Source organism: Numida meleagris, chromosome 6 (genome assembly GCF_002078875.1).
Source record: "Numida meleagris isolate 19003 breed g44 Domestic line chromosome 6, NumMel1.0, whole genome shotgun sequence".
NCBI lineage: Eukaryota > Metazoa > Chordata > Aves > Galliformes > Numididae > Numida > Numida meleagris.
The window spans coordinates 54,090,243-54,108,660 of NC_034414.1; the positions used below are offsets into that span (position 1 = coordinate 54,090,243).

General features: G+C 42.2%; 1 long non-coding RNA gene across 1 annotated transcript; it reads right to left on the reverse strand.

Annotated features, from left to right (window-relative positions):
- On the reverse strand, nucleotides 7,109–18,141 carry LOC110401552. The gene is made up of 4 exons (XR_002440424.1): nucleotides 17,354–18,141; nucleotides 16,962–17,249; nucleotides 15,984–16,056; nucleotides 7,109–7,435 (listed from the first exon to the last, which is right to left on the reverse strand). It is a non-coding gene; the product is annotated as an uncharacterized LOC110401552 (long non-coding RNA).

The window sequence follows — 18,418 nt, forward strand, 5'->3', positions numbered from 1 at the left end:
AAAAAGAAGTGTTAGAAAAAAATCCATCTCCCCTTTCACCATCCTTTTTCTTACATCCAAAGAGGTCCATTTTTGTCTCAATTAAATCCTGCTTAATTGTGTCTCTTTTTCAAATGCAAGGCCACATTGCCTCTGCTTGCAAAGAAACATTTTTTTTTTTTTGGCAAATGAATAGCAAATCTTGCTTTAGGATCTCTGTCTGGAGAGCACTTCTTCAAAATATTAGCGTAATTTGGTGCTGTCATTTCTAAAGCGTCTCTTTAATGAGGGGAGCTGTTTACCGGTGACTTAGGCAGGCGTTGCTATCTCAGAGATCATTTATATTTCACAACACTGTCAAATCCTGACAAGCTGCAGATTGTAACAGGATGGCTTCTGCTTTTTGATGCAGTGTTTTTGGTAGTCTCCACTCACACGTGAGTGGGCTTGCTGTTTGAACGTTGTCAAACGAGGGGAGAGCAGCTCCAGGGAGGGGGTAGGTGTTTCTGCTCGGCCTGACACATTCAATTTACATCAGTTATGCTTGCAACGGGGTAAACATTTTTCTAAAAGAGGGTGTTAACAACAGTACTGGCCATGTCAGCACTTATTGATACACTTTTGCCATTCTCATCAGTGGGGAAGTGAATGTTCCCCCAGCAGCCAGCAGCCACTCAGACCGGATAGCAGGGAAACACTTTGCTGCTAGTGTGCCCTATTCTCTCTGGCCACTGCAGTTCCATTCACCCTTGCTGGAGTCAGCTCAGATTTTCAGGGGTGCCAGACAATGCAGCTCCACTGAAGGCAGTAGAGAGATGCTGACCATGACTAGCTGGCATTTTGGCTCTCCAGGCTGTGTCCTCAGATTTTCTATGAGCTACAGGTCTCATTTAAAGCATTTCTCCATGAAGGCCAGGAGAAAAAAGCACATGGACAGCAAGCTCATAGCAAACAAGTGATCTGCCCAACTAGTGGGTTTTACAAGAAACTGAAATGAATCAAAGCTAAAATTGGCTGGAACAAGACTGCCCAGCTGCAGAAATAGTTGGATTGACTGTTTGAGAGACTCTCCTTACTGGCCCTAGCAAGCAAATTTCCTGCTCTCCATCCCTGGCCTGGCAAGGGTGTGAGGCATGGATCCTGCTTTTTTTGAGGGCCCAGTGGCACTGCAGCAGTGCAGTGGCAGCTGAGGTGATAGGAGAGGACAGATTTTACAGCCTTGTGTGCCGTTCAGCAGCTCGCGGGGACATAAAGGCTCTGCTTTCATGCACGGCCGGTGCTGGCAGAAGGCCTAGGCTGTGCCCTTTCATTTCAGACAAAGGCTCTCACACTGCGGCCTCCGGTGCAGAGAAATCTTTTGTGCACATGGAGCCGGTGGGAGAAGGAGCCTTCTGGTCCCTGAGATTATAAAGAAAACCTCTTCCTTCTGCACATGGGCCAGATGAAGAACTGGAGAAATAATGCCTTTTTTATCACAGTAATTACAGTCCCCATTGTTTTAATGACAGTGTTGTTGGGAAACAGGAATAGGCCGCAGTCCCAAGAAGTTGTTCCAGTGTACACAAATAAACGATTGATTATATTGTTGTCAGATTAGGCAGAATACTCAGCCTTTACTTACACAACCATTTTCCCCCACAGTCTTTTGTGCATGTGTGTATTCGTTGTATTTAACCAGATTATGCAAACTACACAGTCCAGAGGAAACAAAAGAGCTCTTTTGCTGAAGAACTTCCTTCAGGACCTGCAATGACAGGCTGGGATGGGCGAGGGAGACCTCCGTGGACACAATGCAGCCTGCTTAATGTGTTTATTTACAGGGCAATGATACCCTGCTCATATTAAACATGCCAGGAATCACTGGTTTCTTCTATTTCTTAAAATAAACTTCTCAGATAAACACTTATCTTCGTGTTCCTGTGTGTATTAACAGATAGAGGAGCGTACAGAAGTCTCAACAGGCTGGGAAGGCCTGGGTGTAAGCAAACTGCATTTGTAAAAGAAATAAAGAAAAATGGCAGTGAAGCAAAGGATGGCTTGGGAAGAACCAGAATGAGTCTGGAAGGCATTAACATATAAGTGACTATTGCATGAGATAGCTTTCAAGACACAGTGACTCATGTAAGAACATATCTGAGAAAGAAATCTTTAAGAAAGGGTCATGATCTGGTGACTGCCTCTTTCACTGAGTGGGAAACAAATCTCGAGAGCTCCTCTGGGTGCAGCTTACGGGATGTGGAGCACTAGGTCAAGACATGATTTCTCTCCAGCCCACAAGAAAATTCAACAATCAACCACGTATTTAGTCAACTGGATTTTTTCTTTCATCACTAGAGACAGATAGGCATCTGCAGAGGGCTGTGCTCCCCTTGGATGTCAGGAATCTCCTCTGTTAGTGTTTCCTGCTCACCACTGACTTGGGAGAGAGCGAGCCTGACAAGCTTTGGCTGGGTGTTGGCTTGTAGATAGCCAAAGCTGGTTGCTGAGTTTCCCAGACAGAAGAGTTTGTATAGAGTTATTCTCCCCAAGCTTGTCTGAAGGCTGGGACCATGCAGATCACAGCTTTCTTACAAAATTTGCGGACCAGCTTTCTGAGTCACTGATCTGAATTTGTAACAGCTCTTGGAAAATTAGAGGAGTCCCAAAGCCTGGGGAGATGCTATTGTATCAGTTTAGAAAGAGGCCACTGATAAAACCTTGAGTAATTGTCAGTTGGTTCATCTAGAATTGTCAGCACGCAAAATCTGATATGGGAGAAAATCAGGAAATAATTAGCAGATAGGAGCATAATTAATGCAATCAAGATGAGTTTATGGAGAATAAGCCTGGTCAAAAAGAAACTTGCTTGTCTTCTTCAGGACATCAATAAGTATGTTTGAGATAGTTAACTTTGTTGACATCAGATACCATCAATGGCTAGTGTAGTCTTCACTGTGCAATTTGAAATCCATGCTGCAAAAGGATTTAGAGTAGTTAACGGAAGTTTAGGAAGAAATGGCAAAGTTTGCAAGAGACCAAATCAAGAAGGCTGGGTAACAATAAGAGATTACTTGACCTCATCCTATTGAGGAGTTGATGTCTCTAATCAGATGTCCACAGTCTACCCTGGATGATGGAATCTAAACTGAAACTAAAGATAATGTCAGCAGTAGGGGGTGGATAATCAGGCATCAGAATAGTTCGTCCAGATATCTGCTAATTTCTCTATCTTATAGAAGATTATCTCAACATTTTAAAAAGTTATGAGATCATTTGTCTTCTCTCTGCATTTACTTGCTTTAGCTAGACCCCAAATGCACTTATCACCCTTTACATCTTGTTGAGCTGCAGCCATGAGTTACAGATGCACAGTACAGAGGGGATCAAGGTGGAGCAGATTTCCATAGACCTCTCAGCCAGGATGGCATGGAGCAGAGCCCACCTTCTGATCAAATCCAGCAGTACTTGAACTACCCGATCCTGATTTACAAACACTTCTGTATTGCACTTGTGCTGCTTTCACCACAGACCCTCCACTCCTTAATTGCACTTGACCTTCCCCACAAATGGAAAGGGTACCTGAGGATTTGGCTTATTAACCATCATATCAGCAAGCTTTCAGGTATTAATGGAGAGTAATTGATATAAGTCCAAGCTTACAGTAACTTGTGTCACTAGGATCAAACATTTGCCAGTTTCAGGGGAATTTAGCTCACAGATTGGTGGTTTGGAGTTTGTTGATTTGAGGGTATTTTTAATTAATTGTTGATTTTCTTTCTTTTTTTAATTACTAGATTGAAAATAATCACAAAGTGATTTGATTCTATGAAGTCTATGATGTTTTTAGACTGAGCACAGGGAATTGGATTTATTTTGCCATTTTCAGAGGCTGGTGGTGTTAGCCAGGAAGCTTTTCCTATGTAACATTCACAGGTTTTAAAAGTACAAAACCTTCAGCCTTCCAAAATTTCATTTTTGCTTATTCCAGTCTTAACAGTTCACAAAATCACAGAACTGTAGCGGCTGGAAGGGACCTCTAGAGATCATCGAGTCCAACCCCCCTGCCAAAGCAGGCTCCCTAGACTAGGTTGCACAGGTAGGCGTCCAGGCGAGTATTGAACAACTCCAGAGAAGGAGATGTTCAATATGCAGCCTCCCTGGGCAACATGTTCCAGTGCTCCGTCACCATCACTGTGAAGAAGTTCTTACGCACATTTGTGTACAACTTCCTAGGCTTCAGTTTGTGGCCGTTTCCTCTTGTCCTATCGCCATGCACCGCTGAAAAGAGTTCGGAACCTTATCTGATCCCATTCAATAGAAATTTTTACAAGTTGAGGGATGGAAAGTTGTTACAGTTGTAAGATTTCCCTGTGCTTAAAATCCTTACTTATTTTTAATTTGAAACATCTTAGCATCAACTCACAGCAAATGGATCTTGTTACTTAAGAAGATTTCCTGGCCTTCAGAAGTAAACAATGAAAAAACATTTTCTGCAAAGTTGTGTTAAAACAATCACCAAGACAGCAAATCATCATCCATAACTTTGAAGATATTCTGTTGCACGTTAATAAACATTGAAGTGGACTATAGGCCAGGGATCAGGTAATTTAACTCTCAGTATGGAAGGCTGCCACTCTGCATTTTAGAAGGAGTTCAGCTTGTGCTTTCTACGCACAGCTTGCAGGCAACTGATAGAGAACAAGGTGCCTACATTGATTTGTATGTGGCTGTTATCAGGGTGGGCATACTGCTTTGGTGATGAGATGTCCCTCATGTGAACCATACATGCAGAAAATGAATACTGTAATGTGGTTGGGTTTTTTTGTTTGTTTGTTTTGTTTTTTAACAAAGTAGGGGTGGCTACCAAGAGAAGATCATGGTGTTTAATCTCTGGAGCATCTCTGTCATCTCTCTCTCATACAAATCTTTGCTTGCATTTAGTGCAAGCAAAATACATTTGGATAAAGCAAGAAGCTTAAGTTCCAACTGGGCAAAGCATTGGGTCTCTCATTCCAGCCAAAAAATGCCTATTGCTGCCTACAGAATACTGGCCATGGTGTTAGGGTGTGAGCCCAGCGTATGCGCACACACACAAACCACTGCCTGGCCAACAGCCAAGCCCCACACCACACTGCATCCTACCAGCAACGTGATAAAATAAGAGCTGCTCTCACCTGGAACCTCTCTGCAGGAGAAAGGAAAAGTTGCATGGCTTTTCCTATATGTGTATGGTGAACAAAATTAAATGATGGAACAGAAAATTAGCACTTTTTTCTCCAAGCTAGGATTAATAATTTAAAAAAAAAACAAAACAACAACAACAACAAAGTTCACTTGCATCTTTCTGGATCATTTAGGAACACAGTGTGACAAAATGAAAACTACCCATCAAAGGACCAACTCTATCACTTGCCAAAGCAGGAGAGAGTTGTTCTTGATGCATTTGATTTTAATTTAACACTACACTTCACCTTCACAGCAAATAATTTCACATACATGCTCTAATTAGTGATGGGGAAACCTCAGCAGGTTTTGACTCTGCCTTCACTTTGAAAAAGGAAAAAAATTTGGATGCTGTATGTAAGCCTCATGAGGATGAAAACATAGGAAACTGGAAATCTTGTCTAAGAACAAAGTTTCTTGTAAGATGGTTTCCTTCTTTTGGTTTCATTCTGAGATGGAAAACAAAAATGACAGAACTTCCCTGGATATTTCTGAGACATTATGCAGAGATACTTCTAAAAGAGAGATCTTGAAATTGAACTGAATTCAGATTTTAACTATTCTTTGTTTTCTATGATTCCTGGCCTAGACGAAACTCTTCTTGATCTTACCTATTTAAAATATTGCTAAAAAAAAAAAAAAAAGGAAACAAAATAAACTCACATTTTCTTGACTTCACTTTTACCACTACAACAATTAAATTTTCCATGAGAATTATGGAAGAAAACTAAAATTTGTGCAGAAAATGTCGGTTTTGTAGATAATTCAATTTTTTGTTATGAGAAAATATATTAAGCTACTATGAAATTTTTGTTGTTATTCTCTGGGAGGAGAGAAGATTTTTGGCCACGAGGTTTCCAAAAAATTAAAGGATTTGCAACTAGATTTAGGGGAAAGCATAGATATATTCCATCTGCCTCTCAGCCCAGATCTCTGCTCAAAACTTGGTTGCATGGAGACAGAAGTAGAGGCCTGGATCTTGGGGAGCAAGGCTGGGGAAGGAAGAGGAGGAACAGCAATGCCCAAGTTCACTCCATGGCTTTGGCCGGTTGGTGGGGCTGGGTGGGAAAGGATGTTGCTGGGGTATCCCGTGTCCTGCAGGGAGGATGTAAAATTGGCATAGCCATACCAGCCTGGTACCTGCCAAGCCAAATAGCTTAACTTTTGTTTTTCCTAGGGATATCTTTCTGAAAAGACCTTCACATAAAACAAACAAACAAACAGCAAACTGTCTTTTGTTTCTGATACAGTATGTTTGGATGAAAGGAATGCCACTGCCACCCTCCAGCCAACTCTGCCTATCACATTATTCCACTCTGTACACCAAACCAGTGACTCTTTTGCTCCAACAGCATCCCACACATCCTCTTTGCCTTCCTCTTGACAACTGTCACACCACCAAGTCATTGCCACCCCTCCAACTCCTACCATGCCTTCAGCTGTCATCAACCCGTTGCTGAGGTCGCTGCTTTCCCAGGAGCATGCACCACATCTTACCACCACCTTCCTGGCTCCTCAGCCTGCCCACCATGAAACGGCCAGCACATCCTGGCTAGACCAGTCTTACCATTCCCTCCTGCTCCTCCCTTTTCTTGGAGGTGTCCGAACACTCTACCTGTTGCCTCCTACCCAAAAGTCAGACTAACAAGGGAGGGGGAGACCTCTTTTTCCTACGTTTTACACCTACTATAATGATGTCCTGATTTCTAGCTGGAACCAGTAGGTGCTGCTATGTTCAAACAATAAATAACTATTCTTAACCATTGCCACTTAAAAATAGTCTCATTTTGGCTCCTGAAACACCTAACTGCTTTTATATTTGAATGCTCCCAATGTAACCCATGCAGATTTTGCAGTGGTATTTGTTTTTCTGGCTGGTTAAAAACATTTCTCCTGAATGGGAGGATGCAAATCAGTGCAGCTACACCACTAAACAAATACAACTTCGATTGTACTGCCCGCTTCGATTTATAATCTGAAGTTATTTCTGTATCCACTTACAGAGGAATGTCATTGTAAAGAAATACCATGGAGAGAAAGCATAGAAGCCCTTTCCAGTATTACAATTTTCGCACATGGATGAGTTTGGGTGATTGTTCTTGGGCCATGACACTGGAGCAAAACAGTCAGCAAGTGAATTTATGTAGTGTTTTCCCTTTATTGCATTTATACGTGGAAACTGTGTTCATCCAAACAAGCACATCCTCATTCCAGGTTCTGCTCTCTGGCTCCACTTTGCAGCTTATCCTTGCAGCTAGCCAAGGGAAAAATAATGAAAATTCTTAGAAGCAAAAAACGTAGGTAAAACACAGCTTTGGTTCAAACAGGCAAAGAGGGGTCCTGTGACCTCCAAACCTGTGAGGCCATCAGGAGTTGTTAATTTTTCCTCCAGACCTTTTAGTGGTCTACTCTGAGACTCCACTTAGAGGTCTATTGGTCTGTCACCAACTCTGTTTTCTGGCTTTTGCCTGTTTAGATAGGAAGAAGGCACCTGCAGCCCAGTGCTTCATATAGCCCATCACCACTGGGACATTCTTCTGCTCTTTTTTGGTCAGCCCCTAAAGTACTGTGATGTCCAGCTAGCCAAAAGTTCTTCAAAAGCTGCTTGGCCACCATGAATGGGAAATTTTCTCCATTTCAGATGTGTACTGTAGTACCATGGGAGAAAAATTTGTATACACAGATCTCAGTCCTCGCACACCAGGGACTGGTCCCTGCCCCAGTGAGCCCTGGCAGGATGGACATTTTTCTGGAAGTGCCTCAGAAAGCACTCATTGTGCTTATTGCTGCGGAAAGAGTGGACAGCAGGGGTCTCAGACTGCACAAGCCTTCTGTTACCAAATGCTTTAAACAAAACTAGTCTGCTTGCTATGTGAGAAGTAGGTGGCTGATTTTCTCTCAAAGCAAAAGCAGTTAAAAAAAAAAAAGATGGCCTCTTTCCCTCAAAAACAGGGCCATTTCATCAAGTAACTAGCTGAAGACAGAGCTGAGAGAGGTACAGAAATTTCATTGTCAGTCAGACATGGCAGGACTCATATTCTCTACTGCCTCCCACACCACTAGAAAACTGAGTCACCTTTGCTTTAAGGTGGAATATCTGTATTGCTTAGTATTAATATAACAAGAAAAGATGTCGTGGGGGGTAATTTCCAAGGTCTTATTTGAAGGACAGGCTTTAGTGGGTACAGTGGTAATTGTTCAGTGATTGGACTAGTTGATCTTATTGGTCATTTCCAACCTTAATGACTCTATGATTCTTTTTCAGCCACTCACTGATTAAGCCTTTCTCTGCTCTACTATCTCATAGAGCTTTGGGCCTCTACGCCTAACAGAGGCATTCAGGTGCTTATTTTAGGCATTGGAGTGAATTGTCCATGGAAAATAAGAAAACACCGTCTCCAAGGACAGGGAAGCTGCTCAGGATGGGCATGTCTGAAATCTGGTTCCTGGCTCAAAATCCCAGAGAAGTGCCCTGGCTACCAGGTTTTGACATATTTTAAGTGACAATATGCACTAATATCATACTTTGAAAATTTCTGTCTTTCACAAGTCAGCATGGTTTCCCAGCTGAGTCCAATTTCTAACCTACATAACTGAAAGAAACAATCTCTGAATGCAGTTGCCAGGTATCATCTCAAAACTCAAGAAACAGAAGGCAAATGAAACTGCTGATTCACTTTCTCATTACTTCCATGGGAATCACCGGATTTTCTGAAACTCATTTCAGTTTTGAGGCACTGCCAGCACTGGGAAACTGCTCTGAGACGGTCACCAGCACAACAGGGAGCATAGTGCCTCCACACTTGACTTCAGAATTAAGCAGGTGCTACTTCAGTGCTAACGGAGTTGGTTGCTGCATCGTTATTTCAGGGCTTCCACCTTCTTTAGCTAACTCACCAACCAGTGCACCCCACACCTAAGTCACCAATAAATATGTAGAATTCACAGGCATTAATGGTACGCGATGGGCCAGATTACATAGGGTATAACTGGGGAGGAATAGAAAAGAGATAGAAGTGGAAATGCTGAATTCTCTTTCTCCTTTCCAGGAGGGACCACCTGAAGGGGTGACAGGGAAGGGGAGCCTCAGCTTCTCTCTACAGCCTGCATGATGTGTACCAGTCCTTTGTTTCTGTCTGAGGAGCCTCACTGGGACCAGGCTCTGATTCCACAGAAAGCTATGATGCTGTTTTAATTAAACTACTTCATGCCAACAGCAACAAGTTACACTAATGAGAGCAGATGTATCCAGTAAACAGTGGCATGTTTTCAGTTTAATCTACTTTAACCTGGATATATATTAATTCCTAAGTAAATACCTTAGTGGCCAGTAAAATGAGAAACAGATGATAAAAGAAGAAATTTGCTTGTGACCCTTGAGACATGAGTAAAATGTCTGGCTTGGCATCATTAATCTTATGGTCAGAAGAATACAGCCTCAGCATGTGTAATGTGAGAGAGAGACACGATGAAGCTTCCTCTCCACAGTGCCCTCTGCAAACAGCCACTTCCACATTTTTCTCTCTTCTCTCTAATTAGGTTCCCTTTGCCCTGACACACTCTGAAAGCATTGCCAGCAGAAGAGACCTATCCATCTCCGCACTTGAATAAAAACATGAGCTAATGGAGAAGAAGATATTTGAGCACAGTGGACTATATAAGGTATCACACGCCTCAAGATAACTGATTCTTACAGAACCACACCTTAAATAGATCCTTTTGAAATGCTCTCTCAGGATGATGGGTAAATAACTGCTCCCCAGAGCATCAATAAGAATCAATCCTTTGACACAAGGTTAAATGAATGAGAATTTTGTCACCGAATTCAGTGGGGACAGCATTTTGCTGTACATAACATGGATAGAGATGATATAGACTGATTTGTTTTAGTTTCGAAGGAGAAAGACTCCATCTCAGTCTGACAAACTTTTGATGTCAGTACTTAACAGAAAAAAATGAGTTATGTGAAAAACATAGCTGGCTTGGATTTCGTCCTCCTCTGCAACTAGTGAGAAGTAGCTCTTGCTACTTACTGAACCCATCAAAAGACTCACTTCAAATAACGTATGTTGCGAATTTCATACTTTCTATGGTTAGTGAATCATTGGCAAATTGATCCTGATTCCATGAAATGTCGTTGTTAAGCAGCTATGATTAGTGACTAGCATCACACAATATTTTCTCATCAGCTGGCTGTTTGCAAGTTGTAACCTTTAGGCATTCAGTATACAGATTTTATAATTGGTGTCTTCAATCAGAAGGCTTATCCTTCCTGACTGGATGACAGTCATTTTAAAATGATGCTTTCCTGAATGATAATCCCCAGATAACACCTGTGGGACACTGAGGACACACACAAATATCATGACAAATAACCAAAGCTAGTTACTCTTCTCTGTGTAAACAACTTACACCCCCAACTAAATCGAGCTGAAAGAAGTACTTTCACTGAAAAACAAAGAATCATTGTGGTAATTGAATGTTTTCTCATGATTCACCCTACACAGAAACATCTCCATGTAATAGTACTCCATCCAGAGATTTCTACTTGGGGTCCAGTGGGACCCAAAATCTCACTTTCGTCTGATACAGAGCACTAGGCAGAATGTCTCACTTAATGGTCCTTCAAACCACATAAAAACTGAAAGGAACTCCACAATATCACAAGCAATCAATGTTGTATCGAGAAAAAAAAAAATCAAAGTCTGAGTGTAGTTAATTTCATTAAGTCATTTCCTATTTCCTGGGCAGACACGCAAGGTGACTAAGAGTCAGGGAAGCTGAATTGTCTATTTATTGATAAATTTGCATAATAGCTGCAAAACAGTGTGTTGAGACTGGCCATTTACTGGTTCACCAGAAGTTTGTGACAAGCCAGGGCTAATTCTGTGACTGATCCATTCCCTTGCAGATAGCACTGTTGTAACTTGCCATGGAGTGACACTTCCTCGTAGTAATGCAAAGAAGTGAATCTGTGTGAAGCTGCTTACTTAAACAAAACTATTTTTTTCCTTCGCCATGATGGAGAACTTGAGATGCTTTTCAAGATTCCAAGTGGAAAGTTGGAGACCATAAATCGTTCCTTGTGAGTGTTACCTCTTATATATCCCCTAGGTTTGGGCTCAGGAAGGAATTAAAAGTAACAAACAGAAATCCTCAGAGAAAAAAGAAGATAAATATTGAAAACAGTCATTGAAAGTTACGCACATAGAAGTGATTAACAAATCACAGAATTCATGCTCATTCTCTTCAGAGGCCACTAAACTTCTCCCCTCACCTGGCTGGCATATTAACAAATAACATGATTTGTACCACTTCCTAAGCCTGTTTTAGAGAAATGAAAAAAAAAGAACAATGGGGAGGCAAGGCAAACAACCACAAGAAAAAACAGTCATCTTCTCCACCCTACTTCCCATAAATAGGCTTTCTCCCTTCTATTAAGGTAAACTGCCTTGTTAATCCGCATGCAGCCAATGAGTGCTTTTTCCCCCCCTCTCGTTCAAGAAGGATTTATTTTCTTATTTTTTTCTTTAATATAGGTTATTAGGAATAGAAGAGCCACAAAAGCCAGTTTCATATGGAGCCTTGTTCCCACTCACCCTTTCTTGCTAGCCAGCTGTGTCACTGCAGCCAAACCTCATTTGAACTGCCCATAAGCAGGCTCCCCCTGGACATAACAGGATGAAATTACCACTTGACCAGCACAGGTGCACTTACTTTGTCTGCCCTATAAAGCTGGCCTGTAGGATGACTTATATAAATAAAATGATTTTGTACTTGTAAGGACTTGACAGGGGTCAGTGATTTGCTGAACACCAGCACAATTTCTCAGCACAGAATGGGTAAACCAGGAGGACTTAATGCAAAGTTTTAGATTAGCCATGCATGATGGCTTAATACAAGTGGGAGGAAGGCATAACACAGGGAATCATTACTCAGACGCATGCATTTATGAAATCCTTACTGGGCTAAAACAGCTTTTTTTTTTTTTCCCCTCTTTAACTGCAGACCTTCAGTTCTAGGAAGACTGTTCGTGCATCCACTAGTAGGAGCTCCAGGCTGAACCCTAATCACCTGTAATTGAGGGTTTTCTGCTAACTGCTTGGTACTCTGAGCTCACTCTCCTGGAAAGATGCTGGGCTCATCCCCAGGTGGATGATAGATGCCAACAGCATGTTGTCTTTGTTAGGCTAATTCAGATAGGCTCTGGGCTCTCAGGGAACACTAGCTCCTGACTGAGAGACTCTGTGAATCCTTTAATTTTCACTGCTTTCTGCCATACTAACTCTCACCAGAACAGATTTTTGCTGGGCTTATTTGAGGCTTTGTCAATACTTCTTTTGTGACCAAAAGATAAGGCCTCCTCTAGCCTTCTCTCTTGCAATGATTAGAAGAGCACTGACACAAGTATTAAAAAGCATTGTCTTCTTTCCAGTTCAACAAGCCCATGACTTTTATTCTCACCACACTTCCTCTAGCTCTCTCACCACAAAAGGCAGATTTTGCTAGCAGCTATTTGCATTGTGAGATGCTGTGAGATGGGGAAGGGGACTGCTTTGCCTGTGTGAACACCATTTGTAGCCCTTACCTTCCCCTCAGCTCTTCAGAGATACCTCTCCTACAAAGCACTGCACCCCACTGAGTAGCAAGGAGGAGAAAACAACCCCACAGATTCTACCCTTCACTCACCTTCAATGTGAGCCACCATCCTGTGGACACAAAGAGGAAACACCAAGCTCAGCCTGAACAAAAGCAATCCTCAGCAGTCTAAACCATTTCGGAATGATTTTGTACAGTACTGCCAACAGAAACATGAACTTTGTCTTCTGAACCTTTTCCTGTTTGCACATACCACTAGGGCCTCCATTACAGCCACAGATTTGAAGTCTCTTAGAAAACTTGGAGCTGGGATGTTCTTCCCAGGTGACCTTATTTCCAGTTAATCTCTTGCTTGTAAACTGTTTCAGCTGAGGTAAGTTTCATAACAACCTTGCTGCTGGTAGAGATGAAAGATGTTAAAGAAGGTTCTCCTTGGGTCAGCAGAATGGCTGTGTTTGAACAGGGTGAGGCATTGGAACAGACTGCCCATAGAGATGGTGCAGTCACTGCCCCTAGAGGTGTTCAAGAAAGGGTAGATATTACATTGAGTGATGTGATTTAGTAGCATGGTGGTGATGGCTTGATGGCTGGGCTAGATGACCTTCAGTGGTCTTTCCAACCTCAATGATTCTATCATATAAGGACATGGTCAAGTAACTGGTAACTCTGAATAAGTCATGTGAAGCACTTGATCATCACCAGAGTAAGCATTTGCTGCTCACACCTCACCGGTCAAAGATTTACTTTCATCTCTACCTTTCAAATAATTAGCAGTTCCCCACAACTGTTTGGCCCAAGATGATGTGTTTCTGATCACAGCTCAATCATTACAAGACAAGTATGGAGTGGCCATAGGAACTTGGAGAGGCCATGATATTTCTTTGAACACTCTTATGAATTTGCCTTACACTTGCTGTTTTTGTCTTCCTTGTTTTACCAACGCTTGCTAAAAGCACAAATCTTTTTAAAACAGATTCTCAATATTTTAGGACACTTTTTCAAAGTATCACAATTCAGATTCATAACCAGAATTACTCAGAATTACTCAGAACAGAAATTCAAACTTCAAGAGGCACGCTTATCTAACCAGAGTACAAATCCTACCAGGGAACAGACATACCTAATAAAAGCAGCTGAAGTCACAAAAACTTTGAATGTGAAATGGTCCCACCCAATTGCTCTCCAAAATGCTGCCAGTGAAGAAGGATTTCAGAAGTGATTCACCAAACAGCTCAAGAAAACTGCCATCTCCCCATGGACAATTCACAATTGGAAGATTCAGTTTGTTGAATGATATTCCTAACAAACAACTGTTCTGTCTAGGTTTATCCCTGTGAAAACAGTTGGGGCTCTCAGGTGCTCCCTCTATAACATTTACAACACCTGTACCACACAGTGTCTTGAGTCCAGGCAGTTTTGTGCAGAACTTTTGTACACAGTAATAACAAATTATTCTAAATATCCAAAGCAAGAAACAATAAGAGATTTTCCTCCTTCTTCCCATTTTTCCTTTTCACATAAAGTAGCAATTATTGCACAAAGGGCAGTAATAGCAGCTTAGTTAATGTAAAGTCATACTGAAGGACTGTGTTTTGGAAGCAGTACCTTTTCAGAGATGAGGAAGTATTTTCAACTGTATGGCAACACTGATGTAAGCTGGAGCACGGTGTCAGTTCTGTGCGTCTTCACCAACATCTTATGCAGTTTCTATCAGAGTTTATACAGCATGTCCCAAACAACAAAGTAGGAAGAAACTGCTTTTCAAGAAAGCACTCGCAGTTCCCAAGGGCTGGATTCACTTGCAAAATAATAAGTTGCGCCATGAGATCAGTGGGATTTCTTCAGAGCCTCCCTCTCATGCGTGCTGGCCTAACAAGGTGTTGATGGGACACCAGAGAAAAAGAATCATAGAATCATTCAGGTTGGAAAGTCCACTAAGATCATCTAGTCCAACCATCAACCCATCCCCACAGTACCAATAAGCGATGTCACTCAGTGCAACATCTACCGTTTTCTTAAATGCCTCCAGGGACAGTGACTCCACCACCTCCCTGGGCAGCCTGTTCCAATGCATCACCACTCTTTCTGAGAATAAATTTTTCCTAAAATCCAACCTGAACTTCCCCTGGTGTAACTTAAGAAGAATTAGGGAAACACAAGAGTCGCCCTTTCCTTGGATGACACAGCACCACTCCCTAGTGCATACTCCTGTCTTGTTTGCAAAAGAATATGAAGTATTAGTTGAAAATACTCATATTATTATTGTTGTTATCTAGTGACTTACAAATTCAGTTTATTTACTATTTCCTTCTTATAAGAATGTCATCACTGAGGGATGTTGTTCTGGTAATACATTTATATCAAAAGGAAGCAAATATTTTCCGCCATTCTCTTGCCTTGTCTGCTTATTCCCTCACTGCTAATTCCTTTGGGAAGCAAACAGACGCATCAGAGATTAGCAGCAAGGCCAGCCGATGCTTCACTGCTCATCTGTGTTTGCTCACTGAGTCACAGCTTGGTCTGCCCTAGGTGCACTGGGGGCGTGAGACCTCTCCCTGCTCCTGCCTGGACCTGCCACCTTGGAACATGCGGTACGTGAGCTCCTGAGCTGAAAACAAGGGTTTTGCCAGGTGCTGGTGACAGCAGTGCTGCTCATGGTTTGCTGCCAGCGCTTTTTTTCATTTCCTGGGGCACAGAAGACCGTGTGCATATGCACTCCTAAATTCTTCCCTCCCAGTTCACAACCTCCGAGGTGGCCTGAGCACCCCATATGCACTGGAGAGAGGCCAGCAGATTCACAGAGTGATTCATCACATCAGGAGGAAGCTATTAAGACAAAGAGAGTCTTGTGTTGGAGGGGGAACTCAAACAGTTGTTGGTGCTGCAAAATCGTGAGAGGCTTGGCTGATAAAGCAAAAACCCAATCAGGTTTAATGAGCACTGGGGTACCTCCATGCTGTCAGAACAGAGAAACCACTCCAGCTGCCCTAGAAGCTCCAGTGTTCCTCACACAGAATATCTTTAGAAGAAAGCCTGCAAATAACTGAACGACAAATATCTTTTTTCTATTTTTTAGTTTTACTTATACCTAGTTTTATTTTTGCTATGTACCGTTTCAAAAATATTTTTAAATTAGAATACAGATGATTAACCTAAATATTTTGGAATATCTTTTACAACTCTGTAAATGATCCTAGACTCACCTGTGCAGACAAATAGGAGAGTTTTCTTCTCTTTTCTTTCCATGTACTTGACACAGCATCAGAAGTTAAAATACTGAGGAAGAGACAACATTACATCAAGACAACATCAAAAATGTTTCAAAAGAGGCTGTCTGGGTGCCCAAAGCATTGCAATGAGCTGGTTAATGGCAGTGAGGAGCTGGAAGCCACCAACAGTTGTCACTGCAGAAAAACACTGAAATCGTGAGATCATGCTTCTATAGGGCAGCTCTGGGGCTAAGCAGAACAGGAAACTGCCCCAGAATCACATTGATGCTTCCTGGCAGTGACTGGAGGTCTCAAGCACAACTACACATTTGAACCAGGGCAATTGCCCGCAAGGGATGACATCTATCATCAGGCTAGCAGGAAAGCTATAATGATGAAAAAGAAGGGATAGGAGAAGAAGGCTCTGGGAAGCGAAGAATGAGAGAACATCTAGGATCAGGGAAAGGACATGTACTGCATAGACTTGAAGCCTGTCCTCCATAGCAGGGTCTTGCATCTGCTCCTGGACTTCTCAAGCAGAGGCATCAGAGCCCACAATGCCCCAGATGGTTTCTTGTTTCCAGGAGTTTCATCTCTTATCTTAAATTATGGGTGTACTTTCATTGGGGTCTGTGTTAGTACAAGAAACCGTGTTATCTGAGGCAACGGCAAAACAAGTGAGGACAGTCAGATTGAATTGGAGTAAATGAACCCGTGCTTCCTCATTGCACTCTCTACACTCATAAGCCTGCCTTTCCCATGAACATTTGAAACTTGGCAGCTCAGTTTTGCTTTGCTTGTTATCGGGAGTGATGGCCCTGGCAGGGATCCTGAACCAGCACACCACATGCAGTGGGACATTCTCTACATCTCGTTCCGAGCCTTAGGAAGCCAGGTTTCCACAAAAGAAATTGGGTTTGGAAATTCTTTACCCTCCAGTAGAGTGAATGCATGAATATTTCTGGTTCTGACCTGATTTTCCATCACTTCCAGGGGGTATTTCAACTCTTTATTTCTCTCGATTAGCAGAGGAGAGGCCGCCTTGCTTTGCCGTTTCTTTCCAAAAGTTTGCTGGCTAGCAGGTTGTGAATGTCCTGAGTGTTTCTACATCCTCTCCCCGGTAACCCTTTCAGGAAGTTTCTTGGTTAGGATTTTGATCTGTTTTGAATAGCTGGTTACTCCCAGCTGATTTCTCTACCACTTCCTCCTGAGGTCAGCCCACCAGAAGCGAGGAGGTTCATTCAGCTCTCAGATGTTATTCTGAGGAAAAAAAGAAGCTGGCCAGTCACAGACAGTGATGCTTTCTGCTCACACACTGCATCCACTCAATCACAGCCTTTCCCTGACTCATTAAATGACCTCACCTATCCCTCAAGATGTATTCCTAAATAACTAGGAAGATGGCAGGCATGCAACTGAGATAAACTCCATGGGCCTGTTGGTGATATGTCTCTACTGCAATGCTCACAACAGTTCTGCAAGCAAGCTGAGCTCCTCATCCTCAGAGACAAATTTTCTGAACTTCATGTCCCTTTGTGTCTTCCATGACATCACAGAAGACTCAACAGGTTTTCTGGGCACAGCCTACCTGGGTGCAAGATGTACCCGGGATGATGGGAAGGGAGAAGCCACTCCCCGTGGCTGCACTGCCTCTCCCCAGGGTTGAGAGTAAACTCACTGCTTCCCATACCAGACAAATTTTATCCCAGGGAGTTTTGCTTCTTTTGCAACCAGCAGCTAGCTTTCCAGCTCTCTCCATGCAGCAAAGCTGTAGTCACTCTGCTCAGACCTATTTCCCATGTGAATGCAAGCTGAGTAATAATTGTATAGCAGGGAGGGTTTTCTCAGTCATTCATCTGTGCCTGAGAAGTATGACTACACCCTGTCAGCATGTGTCACAAGCACATAATTCATCAGTTATCCCAGAAAGAAGGAATAAATTACTTCTTGAGCCACATCATCACTAATTGTAAAAAATATCCACCTCAGTGCACTTAATTCCAAATTAAATTGGTGATTTGCTCAGTCAGTCTATCCTGGCAATGCCACCTTGTGTATCAGTGACGTGATGTGTGGTATCAGTCTCTCCAGGTTCTTTTCTCTCTTTTTTCTTCCTTTAATGTATAACTTGCTCCTAGCAATCAATCTGAAAGTATCAGCTAGTGTGAGGGAACATGCTGTCAATCCAACAAAGAAATAAAAGCTGCTTTATCAGATCTGTGTTTTTCACAAAATTTATGGTTATAGGAAACTGCGTTTTACAATCATATCCTAAAGATCAGATTGTTCAGGTTATGAACAAATAAGAATGAAAATATGCTTGAAAAAAAAACAGTGATTTAGAATCTAGTGGTTTCCATCTTATGGTGAAATCCATACCTACAGATTAAAATATTAAGTGATAGTTGATGTTTTATCAATAAAAACTG